Here is a 12,902-nt window from a genome sequence, read left to right as displayed (position 1 = left end):
ATAATTGTTTTACTGGGGTATGGCCAGGCTACGACCTATTAAAGTACAAGTTCTGGATTTAATTGAGATATTTTTTATTATTTACAAAAGTAATCCTTGAGAGCTGAGGATCTCTAGTAAATGGTGTTCATTATTAACTTTCGAAAAAAAAAGATAAATTAAAGCAAGGCCAGGCTTGCTGAAACTTTCTAACCAATTCAAACCTCTGCTATAGCTTATTAATCTTCTGTTCTAAACAAATATAGCAACGCACACTTTTATGTTCTGCTCGTGCAAATATATGTATAAATATGAATCTATATATATATACATGAGGCCAAAACAAACAATATATACACAGTTTGAGAAAAAGGTTTAAGAACCTTGTTCGATTCCAGACTGCACTGAACTTCCAATTAGAATCACTGAAAAAAACATAATCATGTACCTGTAGAGGCAAATCTTGATGTCGGTAGAACATTGTTGTTTTAACAAATGTAATGTATGAACAGTGCACAGGTGGTGCGTGGGACTTTGGGTGTGCATGTGTTGGTTTGTGAGGGGGGGGGGGGGGGGGGGGTGTGGGAGTTGTCTGTGTGTGAGCATGTGTGTTTGTGCCTCATGCTGAAGGGGTGTGTGTGAGGCACTCTGTGACAGAATGAGGTCACCTGTATCTGGCTGCACAATGACACGTTCATCATGTCAGCCACTCTATAGCCCTATAGCAGATACCTCACCACACACACACACACGCAGAAGCAAATGCACACACACACACATGCACACATCCCGATGTGATCGCAACAGAATGTAGACCAGATTCAGGAGTGAGGGGGACACACAGAATAGCTCAGTGCTCCTGAACTGTTGGATAAGGATGAGAAACATCCCAGGCAGCCTTACCCGTGTCGTATCCTTAACTTCCACTGTTATCCCTCTGGGGTGGTTTCATACAGAAAGTCTTGATATGCATTAGATATGCATTATGTTGAATCAAAACACGCTGGATTTAAAGCAAAGGCAATGGCAGCGCTTCCCAGATAATTTGTGCTTCACAGAGGATCCAGTGAACAGATGGCGCCCAGTCAGAGGGAAAATAAACAAACATGAATTAATTATCACATCAATTACCACTATTTACAATTTAGTCGGTTTAGCCCAGGCGCTTTTGGCCCAAGCGACACAGTGAATACAGATACAGGTCGTTAGAGGAGTAGGTAGGGGGTGTATGCATTTTTTTTATGTTTAAATACTCTATAGTTCGAACTGAGAGATGTGGATAAAAACAGTGTCAGTCTGGGGAATTCGTCCAAGGAAATGTGTAGCTACAAATAAAGAGGCCTCTTTGGGTGTTTATGGGCCTCTTTTAATTGTATATTAATTTTTTTTAACGCATACGTCTTTGTTTTCATTTAGCTTTACCCTGTGTACTCATTCCCTGTGCCATTGTGTACATGCCAATCTCCCACTTATTTAAAAAGCAATCCAAGCTTTAACGTGATTAACCAAAACCGACGAGCCGTCTGCTTCTCTTCCGCATCCCGCAAGCCGCAGCTAAGAGTCAACACTGGTTTTGCTCACTCTTAAAATAATACTGAATTAAGTTTTAGCACCTGTGCTAGGGGCCGTCCTAATAGGATTTTATTGTTTTGTATATCAAATTAATTGAGTCTGCTCGTTTTACTCACCGGCCCCCCCAACCGTGCATTGTATTGCTCTGCCGTTGTGCGATGATATTGCCTGGCTTCACTACAGAGTGCGGTGGATGTGCGCCCGTTTGCAGTTTTCCTTTGTTCCTCGATAGTAGTGGCTGTTTGCGGCCCCCGCCAACAGTGCCTGTTAAACTTCAGTGTGTTTGAGGTGTTGCCTCCTTGTGCGCGCTTTAAAGTAAATACTGTCTGTGCGTTGGCTTTCACCAGGCCCCTGTGTTGCTGCTCCGCCGTCCCCCATCCCAAAGGTTGCATACTAAGCATTTTGTGTGACTCAAACAAACCACAGTTTCTGTAAACAAGCCTGTGTTCTTTTTCGTTCACTCGAAGCCCGGAGCGGCTAGTCTTGGTCCTGTACTGTGTGGTATGAGTTTCCATAACACAGATCATATATCATAGTAGATATGACCAGACAGTCAAATACATCTATGTAAATGCATGCCTGTCTATATGCATTTTTGCATTTGTGAAATGTCGATCAAAAAGTTTGGATGAGAGTAAAGTTAAATGCCAACAATTAGGAAGAAAAATGAAATGATGTCAAAGTAAGTCATTTAAAACGTAACACCCTGGATGACAAGGCTTCCTCCGCCACTGTTATGTGTTGATGTCTTTATGACGATACGGAACATATCGCACTAATGGTGTTCAACAACCCGAGACAGGCGAGACTTTCGTTTTAAGACTCGATTTCGGCTCGCACCACAACACTACTGTCATCACGCCTCACTCGCTAACACTGGACCTACTTTGCTAGCGCTAGTTGCATGCGAAGAGACCGAATGCAGGTTTCTCCTCCTCTATTCTACGCACGCACGCACGCACGCACGCACGCACGCACGCACGCACGCACGCACGCACGCACGCACACACGCACGCACGCACGCTCTCTGACACCCACCATGTCAGTCTCAATCACAGCCTCAAAGGCCTGACCATTGCCCAAGGATATCAAAGCCAGAAACCTCCGATATTTTTGATAATTGCACAAATTACGTAGGGCTGGTCGTTGTTTTCTGGGCCAAGTAGGCCTGGTGGCATTAGGTGCCTGCCCTTATATCTGTTATTAATTGTGAAAGATGCTGTTTTTCTCTTTTCTGTGACAGTTGCTCAGACATCATTAGTGACTAGGCAGACCTGCCTGCGGCGATGCTCCCTTAACCCCTACCACTAGTAAGAAGACTTGATGTGTTTCTGTTTGAGTGTGTGTGTGTGGTTTAGAGTTGTGTTGTTGATGTGTGCGAGCCCAATATAAAGAGCTTGGTGTGTTGCCTGTGTCCGCATTCTTATAGACCTGAAAAGATGGTTACAGTATTTAATGTGACTTAATTCAATAACAAAGCATATTTTTGTTTGATTCCAAAGCACCGTGGGCTTTCTCCATAAATCCACGACAGGATGATAAGGACTTTTACATTATGAATATATAATGGCACTAAACTCATGCTAAAATAGCCCATTGACTGCCATATACGCCTAGCATAAGAGGCACTCAAGAATAATGCTGAAGAAGCCCTAAACCTGCATGTATTCAAATACGCCTGTGGTGGACCTGGTTTAATGCAGTATGACTCTTAACTCTATTCAATATTAATACACAACGACACAACCACCGATAGCGAGTAGCGCAGCGCTGCTCGTGTGAGAGCGCGACTCACTCTCAGTGTTCAGTACAGACTGTTTTTTAAATAGCTTAGCCCGTCACGGCACAACCTGTGGCCATTTTAAGGTCAGGAACTAGGCTGTGTTACACAATACATACTGCTTCCCCCCCCACCCCTCCAGAAGCAGACAAGTTTCACTACTCTGCCAAATATCCCAGGATGAAATAATAATGGCCGCTATTAGGTATGGCCTGTGGACCAGAAACGTTTATTGGACTTTAAAAATGTATATGGAATCACAAGGGCAGCCCATGCCAGCTGCATTATTTAACTGGTCTCCGGAGGCCGGGAGAGTTGCTTGGATGAGAAGGGAGATGTGTGGCCGTAGGTTCACACAGTACTTGGTATGGATTCATATACACCCTCAAAGCTGTAGTTCATATGTATCGGGGACTCACATGGCCTGGCCAATGTTTATAAAGGATTAATCAGGTGGTTGTTGTCATTGGAGACGTGCCATGTACTTTGTTATTATAAGTGCCATTGTATGTTTATCACTGTTATGTTGATGATGTTGAGACATAAATTATTATTCTTAACTATTAGGTTTGATTGTATTGATTTGAATGCCCTTTCTTGTTACTCTTCATGCACTGGTCAATGTGTTTTTATATATTTTAGTTTTTATGAATTTCTATTATGTGTTTGTAATTCTATGCATTTATATATTATGTGTATTCTTAATTTGATATTTATATATTATATTTGTGTTTGGGCCTGTTCTGTGTGATTTAATACTTCTATCTCACTTGTCTCAGGTGAGGTCGAGTCTATCGGAATTTAAATACAAGCAAGGGGTCAGAGGTCAGGGGTTTATGTTTTGATTATGGAGCAGTTCGCGCCATTGGGCTCAGAATGTCACTCACCCACGCAAGTTACTGCGTTTGCGGTTTTTTGGTCATGGGCTGTCACATATAGGGTCCAGCTGACAGAGGTTGCTTTAAAACGTTAGTTTGGCAGAACCCAGTCGGAGGAGTCGCAATAAGAGACTACAACAACGGCTAACAAATATGCCCCGAGTTTCAACCAACCGACACAAAGGCTACAAGTACCAAGCCGAACACCTGGGAATTATATCTGGTCAAAGTTGTACGCGAAATGGATTAAATGGACGGGTTAATTTGGACAACAGAAACTATTAATGTGGCAACAGGAGCCCAAATGCCTTAAAAGCACGACAATTTACTTGGAAACCGCGACATGCCAATCTTGAACGGAGCGTTTGTTTTCTAGCGTCGTACGGGAAGTCGAGTGTCCCGCTCCGGCCACCACTTATGATTCTTGACCCCGGACCACCAGCAGCGTGCTTGGGCGCAGAGTAGGCTACTGCGTGAAGGCCGCGCCGCCGAATATACATCCGGTATTTTGTGCGCATTTGGGACGGCAGGTGGATAGGCAGGTGCCACGGCGTGCGTAAAGGCAACGGGACTGTCATACCGCCGTATGCTCTGGTAGGTATCACTTCCCTGATGAACTAATGAAGATGATATTTAACACTAACTTGAAACTTTTGAAAGGATGGTGTAGAGGTGGGCTATGGCAACGTGCACATATGTCAAAGATGAATACACAGTTGTATGGTCAGAAGTTACGCCACTGAACAGTCTCCAAAATAACGTTATTCTCGCTTGACAGGGCTCTGCAAGCGCTGGCCAAGGAATGTATCGTCGAGGTCCTCATCTTGGAACCGTTCCTGGCCAGCCTCAGAGCGTTGTTGTGGTTAGGATTCCCCCCACAGCTAAGGAGGCTTACCAATGGACATACCTTCTGGAACACGCGCAACTGAGACTTCGTTCATGACAGCCTGTGAGTTTGGGAAACCTATATTGGTGGGGATGGGTAGGCAACCAGCATGCACACACAATAGACAGCACAGGCTCACATCAGCCCTCTCCTATGGCCATATTATTGACCAGGAACCCAGCACACACCAATGCTCGCGCCCTTGGTCTTTGGGGCCTACGAGGGGCCCTATGTTTTCAGGGCAACACCCTTAAAATTATTAGGAGACAAGCGATCAATACGTTTTATGCATTAAAGTTGTACGCAAGCCAAGTAGTAATTGGGTGGGCCCTACCCTAACCCATGTGTGTGTCTCATGTCCATCTTGCTGCTAGATGGGGATAGACCACTCCTTATATGCTTTAATTATTGGAGTCGGCGTGTTAAATCAAGGCTATTATTGTCTTCCTTCCCGTAAACCAGTGCAGCTTAAGGCCATTAAAGAAATGATGTGTAAAGTTAAATGGACAGGGAATCCAGTTTTGTTTCTTTTTTAAACATCTTTGTTTCTCTTCTTTGATCTTCAACATAGTCTTCTATGCTATTTTCGTCATGGTTGCTAAAATATATCCTTGTTCAGAAAGAAGCTGGTGTAAAAGCCTAGGTCTCCTGCCAAAACAGTTGGTGAACTGAAATTGTGTTTGAATTTTAGGGGGTTAAATTGCACTTCAATGGGCGTCCTGGTAATACTTTAATAGACTCGGGCAGTGGGCAGATGTTGCGTGCCCTGATATGATCCGGTGGTAATACAATGCGTCCATTGAGAGCAAAAGGCCTACTATCAAGCTAAAGTGCAGATCACTGTCATTAATTAGGTCTACTTGCACTTCTTTGGTCACAGACTGGGCTCAGTCACATATCGCTCCGGGTGACAAACTGTATTCAAACAGCGCATTTAATATTCTCAGTGCTCATAGCAGATAATTGTAGAACAGTTCTGCATAAAATGGGATTCTTACAAGTATAAAATCATTGTGCTTTCATTGTGTATGTATGTATGTATGTATGTATGTATGTATGTATGTATGTATGTATGTATGTATATATATTTATATATATACGGTATATATACGGTATATACATATAGTCTTTGTTTCTCTATGTATGAATTGTATCATAATCTGTGAAGCGAAGCAATCCAAACGGAATAGGAAATATGAATACTGAATATCAAAAACACATTTTAATTGGGGTTCATATGGAATATGTCATTAGGGTATACCTTAAGATGTCTCATTTGATGTTTAATTTGTGGAAAGATTAATACAATCTGCAATCATTATTGGGCTCACAATAATGGAGATGAACCCACAACTGAAACAAAACTTTCCATCTTTGGTCAAGACAATGATGTCTGATTCACTTAAAGCAATTGTGGTTATGCAGGGCCTTCAAATCCAATTCTCACAATTTGAAAAACAAAGATTTTGATTGAATTGAATAGAAATGGTTCACCAAACGTAATGTCCTAAGAAAATATATAGAGACAGCTAATTTTACATTCATTGCCCTGAATAACCAGCACAATTTGATTTGTGGGGATATAAAACCAACCAGAATTCAAGCAAAAAATAAGAAATTTAATCGCAGACATTTTTTATCGAATGCCTCAAGAGGCAACAACAAAGAAACGCACTTCTTCTCATTGGTATTTACTTGTTTACTCGCCACATCGCTACAGATGACAATAAAATAACATAAAGAACAGAAACAAGCATTCTCCTATTCCCAGCCTACCAAAATACATGGTGTTAACAAAAGGCGGCCCTGTGTAGACATGAGAAAGCTTGCAGACTTTAAAACCTGAAAATGCAGGCATGTAAAAGTCAAATGGGCGTTGTGCCATTGTATTGTATTGAGACGTCATGTGACATCCTTTCCAGGGAGAGACATTTGATTATGGATTGAAATGTTCAATTTCAAGCCCTGTGGATTGGCTGGCACATGACCATCATTGGATTGTATTTGTTTTGCTTGTAGGATGCCTCATGATAAATGAGCCTGCTGTAATTCGGTTGCAATAGTGCTGTTTCTTTGTGTTCTGTTTATCTGGCAACATGGTAGTCGTTTTCAGCGTGTGTGCATGACGGTTTCCTTTAGTAGAGTCCAAGCACATATTTTGTACGGCTCAAAGTAAATACTAGGCGATGAGTTATTAAATAAAGTGGCCCTATATCAATCTGAAAATATGTTCTTTGTTATATTGCCAATTATTTGTTAGCAGTTAAAACCCTGGCATACAAATTATGTTTAATTCACTGGACTACAATGTAATTTTCTGTGCATTTGCTCATCGTTATTATTATTTTTGGAGCTGTTTTGTGGAGAGGCAGAGCCGGCGGTGCCTGAGGGTGAAATCAGACGAGGCCGTGCGGTTGATTGTGCTATTCAAAGAAGCCTTATTACAATCAGTTGGCGACTGGCTCTGCAGACAAATGACTGATAGAGAGCCTCATAGGGGAAGGAGAGCACAGAAGATAGGCTCTGATATCGTCTATTGGCTCCTCCGCCTCGCGTTCCTTCTGCCAGCGTGGAGAACTTATTAATTTGTTCAGAATTCTGGTGACACAACGGCATGTATTCTCAAGCTGCACACACGGCTTTGTTAATTATCTGCAACAAGACGGAAATACCACCCCGCATTAAAAATGTATTTAACCGTGGGTGGGGGAGGGGGGGTCTTATTGGACTGCGTGTGTGTGTGAATGCATTAAAAGGAAATTGGGCATTGACAAAAATCGTCTGCATGGCAGTATCCTAGCAGCTATCAAACCATGTTTGCATGGGATGCTGACAATCAGGGCTGAGGGGGGAAATTGACCGCTGAAGAGATACAGAGAGTTTTTGCTTTAAGGGAAAAATGACCGATCACGAATTGAGAGGAAAAGCCAACCTGAGACGGGCCTTTGGTGTTCGGTTTAGTCTGGCAGACGTTATCTTTGTAATGGGGATTATTGACTTTTGGAAGTATAGGAATGTGTCGTTTGTTACTCTAATTTGTTCATGTGGAGAAATTGAAGCAAACCATCATGTGTTTAAAGAAACGTACACACAACCGCTCAGGGTCAAAAGTTGTCACTTTTTTTTTGTTATTGTTCCGCCCTCTTATAATTAAATTTCATATGATGTTGACAAGGATAAGTAGTAATTAAAATAAAGCCTTCACCATTAAAATGGGTCTGTAGTGCCAATGTGTAGTGGCTACACCAGTTAGGTGGGGTTGCCTTGTGTTTGAAAACCATACAATAATGACCGCCCGCTTGGAACAGCCCGACATCCAAACAGAAAGGGACATTTCTAGCGGCATGTTGCTAGTGTGGTGGTGGTGTATCCAATGGTGACATCTCGATAGCAGTTGGAATGTTTAATGTAGAAAAGTATTTTGATATTCAACAAGATAATCCCGCTTCGAAGTACAGCCAACTGATGCATAGGCAATCGTGTGATCACCGGTTTGAGTCCCCTGTATCGAGCTTTGTGTAGCCGAGCAGTCGGATAGACACCAATAACCTCTGAAAAGATGGTCGGGTCAACATTCATACAGAGTCAGCGAATTAGAACGTAGCCTGACCTAAAATCGAGCTCAACCAAAACTCATAGAAACTGGATATGTGAAAATGGTGCCAATGGATGTAAGGCATAAAGACTAGCAGTAAGCCGCGAGCAGGGTAAAAAGCAGGTAAACTTTGCCGCCAGTAGACCTCGGTGTAACGCACATAGACCATCAAATAGCGGTTGAACTGACTTTCAATAAGTTGGTGGAGACTATTGCAGACGCAGAAAATAAAGGCATACAAGTCGACACAATACCCAACAACGGCTTGAGATTTGGACCTTGTATCCGATTTAGTTTACTTCGTCAACACGGCACACAATAACAAACAGCACAGTAAACTGTAAAATAGTAACGGATCGTCCCCCCTGAATCCCAGAGCGAACCCCTGAAACACTGTAAGAGAATATTACAATTAATTGTAATTTGTTCCAACATTTAAAAGTGGAGACCTTTTGATACTTTGAAAATGAAAAGCAGCCCTCTGGTTAGCACTGTGAAATCACAGCGGAACCAGGCCTCGGGGTCTGCCGCTAATCAAATCACACACCCGCATCACAGAGGAATAGAACCGCGTAGAACCACAGAAGGGCTTATATGCTAATGTACCCCCCCACACACACACGTGCACACACTAGACATAGCATACACAGCGCAGAGAGGGGCCTGTTCTGATTAGGATAATGAACCGTGGCACCTGCTTAGGTGAAACGCAACAGGAACATCGTCTCGGATACTAAATTCAGTACGTCTAAATTAGCAACCTGTACACAGCGAGCGTTTACCGTGCGGACTCTGTGTGTGGGTATGGGGGTGTGTGTGTGTGTTACAAACCCTAGGCACACGTCAAGGGATTTATTATATATATTTTTTAAATGTTTTTTATTCAACACTCGTTTTATTTATTTTTAACTGGACAGAGTCAATTTGCCCCCACTACCACTGTCACTTTTCCCAGAAAACAACCTGACTAAGCCGGTTAGAACGTCTGCCCGTAGATATTGAATCTGACAGTTGGGGGCGGCTGAGGCGAGGTGAAGGAGGGGGTTCTTGAAATGAAAATGTTTTTGAGTAGCACCTCCACCACCATGACAGTGTTGGTTTTCTGTCCGTGTTGGTGGGCTCCTCTGTCGATAAAGTGTGTGTGTGTGTGTGGGGGGGGGGGGGGGTACTCTAACTGCCACTGGGTCTCCTGGGTAATAGGGCATTGGCACAGCTCCAACCCAAAACAGATCTGACAGGAAGGGGCACAGAGAGCCATTACCATCTGAGTGGAGTGTTTATAGGAATCCCCCCCCTCTCCCCCCCACCAGCTACAAAAAAAGGAAGAAAAGAAATAGGCCTTCAACACTGTACGGACCATCAGAGAAATACGGAGAAGCCGGAGACAGAGAAAACATTGTGATGACAAATGGGATGTTTAGCACGCGACCAACCCGTTCCAAAGAAACGCCACGTCGTATGAAATACCGGGCCATTCTTTTTTATTACGGCCCTCTTAAATCCTATATGCAGATAATATTAACTTTATTGTCATTGGCCTTGCCATTTGGTAGGGGCTACTTTGTCTTTACTAGGCTCCAACACAGGAGCAGTTCTATTAGGAAGCGTCTGGCCCTCTATGGAAGTCCACAGCAACCTGGCCCTTTTCCTATCTGAAGGGAATTTTCTCGAATTTCATTCACTCCACTGACGTTTCAGAAAATCCTAATGTATAGAGTTTTAAGCCAGGAACTAAGCCAAGCTGTGCGTGCGTGTGCGCGCACGTCAAATAGTGTAAATGGCAGTACACCGCTTCGTTCCCAACTGCAATCACAGCTTGTGTGTCAATCAATGTCAGTTCCACTGTTTCCCTATGAGTGAGTCGGCAAATAACCTGTGGATTATAGATACAAGGAATAACGTTTAACACAGCATGTCAGAAAGGTCAGTCATGGTTTGCTCAACATAGTAAAAAACTTTGTTGACGTTTGTGGGTACAGTATACATTTCCAATGCCAATAGTGAGCCCCAACTACGACCTATAGACGTCACTGTTAAACTCTGGGATTATAGGCAGTGTAATACGTCTCAAATATCAACAAAACATATCAACGTCATTAACTAAACATGTTTTTCTTCAGACAAGGTTGATTTCTTACAGCCATGTGGCTTCTACAGGAGCATATAGCATTGTTTCACATAATCAAAGCTAGTGGTAAGTCTTCCATGGATGCCCCCCCCGCCCCCCCAAAAAATGATTCAGTTAAACTCGATCTACTAGAGTTTGCTAATTGGAAAACTAACATATTGCAGGTGTCCATTAAACAAGTATGATGATGATTTTGTTGGTTGATGTAAATTTCAAGCCATTATAGAATCTACGCTACCCTATCACGTGCCCACAAAGATAAATGATGGATCAACATGGCAGTTGACAGTCCACTGGGTATGCCGGTAAGTCTGGGTGGACAGTCCCACGTGTTATTTCATTTAGGGTAGATTTGGAAAAGATTTGCATGACATCCTCACGCCTGGTTGTGAAATAATGTCCGTCTAGCCTCCTACAATCCTCTCCTCACCTGTCGAACCCACCTCCTCATCAATATTCCAGCCCCCCCTTATCACTCCTCCCCAGAGATCACTCCTCCTGCTTGTTCGGGAAGAACATGAAGACATTAGCTTATGACCAGAAGCGAGCTGTTTTTCTGTGTTCTCCCTCGGCATCGTGTTACAATCTAAACACAGCTCTTGCACATGTGCTGGAATTTTTTTTCCCCCTCCTTTTTTTTTTTTTTTGTCTTCTCAAAACACGCTCCAGTGCTCCTGAAACTCCCTCTTCACCCGTCCTTAACAGGCCGGCAGAATGTCATTACCGGCTCATCTAAGCCACTGACAGACACATGCTGGGGAGCGGGAAAGAAACGGCCCCTCCAAAATCTCATTAACAACGCCGCACACATCGCACACACATCTGAGGAGGGGGGATGTCCAGTCTGGAACAATCTTCATTACATCCCCCGACTGCGTAACTGCGCCCACCGAAGGCGCGGCGTCTCCACACAAAATGGCGGTACGTTCTTCTCCAATTTGTCATCTCCATTACAGGAGTTCAGAGGGGCTTTACCTACTACCGAGGACTAACACTCCGTGCCCGGCTCTTCAAAGCCCGGCTCCTGTCATACGGAGAACCAGAGTTTGCACAGCGCTTTGGTGGTATAAGTGTATGGTGAAACCTTGCTGTGCCCTCGAAAAAAAAGCCCTAGATCTAAATCCATAAAAGCCTAGACGCTGTCTAAACCATTACCGTTTCCGGCCCAAGAAACGGCTCCGTTCAGGAGCAGAACACGGACATTTAGGGACCAACACAGTGTCTTTTATAGAAAATGCTCACCCCCGTCGTCTTTTAGGTTTCGTCCTTTTTAAGGTTGCGTGAAACACGTGCATAGACCTGCATGTAAAAAAAAAAAGAGGTAGTGTAGAAGCAGTGGTACAAAACTGTAGGTACGTCAGTTCATTCTGTGTTTTTTCATTTCACTGGACTTTAGCTTTGTTGAATGATCATTTTACCGTTCTGGTTAAAAATGATATTGACTAGATAATTTTGGCTTGCTGCTCTGCCAGTGGCACTTATTGCTGCAGTTGAAGCAATTTCTACCTTGAGTGTTGAACGCCACCGTCGGGAAGCCATTACCCACATTGGTTTCTATTAACTCCCCCGCCGTTTCACTGGATGGGCCTGCAATTTCAAGCCAATCCTCGTCTGTTCTTCAATGTCCATCACCACTTGTGAAGTGCCCGGTTAGGGTTAGCGGAGCCCTCTCAGCTGTATCTCTATTAACCACCGCAATCGGGTAAAGGAAACAACAAGGATGAACAGGTTGACCTCGCAGTGAAAACGCTCTGCCATTTGCATCTGAAAGGGAGGTTTGCTGGAGTTCAGGCCGACGGGATAAGAGGGGAACATAGAAGCTGCGTTTTTCTAATATCCCCTCCCTCTGGAGCACCTGCGGGCATCCCAGCCTCCTGCTCTCTTCCTCTGGCCTGTGAACACACACACACACACACACACACACACACACACACACACACACACACACACACACACACACACACACACACACACACACACACACACACACACACACACACACACACACACACACACACACACACACACACAATCATTCCAACTGGGCTCGATTTCCGCCTTCGCTCTTCAACTCCATAATCGGC

At 43.6% G+C, this 12,902-nt stretch overlaps 1 long non-coding RNA gene across 1 annotated transcript; it reads left to right on the top strand.

The window, feature by feature from the left end:
* The first annotated feature begins 4,155 nt into the window (after positions 1-4,155).
* On the top strand, positions 4,156-12,011 carry LOC132450888 (uncharacterized). Its single transcript, XR_009523932.1, has 3 exons — positions 4,156-4,803; positions 4,988-5,158; positions 11,775-12,011. It is a non-coding gene; the product is annotated as an uncharacterized LOC132450888 (long non-coding RNA).
* The last annotated feature ends 891 nt before the right edge of the window (positions 12,012-12,902 follow it).

This window comes from Gadus macrocephalus, chromosome 22 (genome assembly GCF_031168955.1).
Source record: "Gadus macrocephalus chromosome 22, ASM3116895v1".
Taxonomy (NCBI): Eukaryota; Metazoa; Chordata; class Actinopteri; order Gadiformes; family Gadidae; genus Gadus; species Gadus macrocephalus.
The sequence above is the reverse complement of the archived record's forward strand: the minus strand, read 5'-3'. Positions and strand labels throughout refer to the sequence as shown.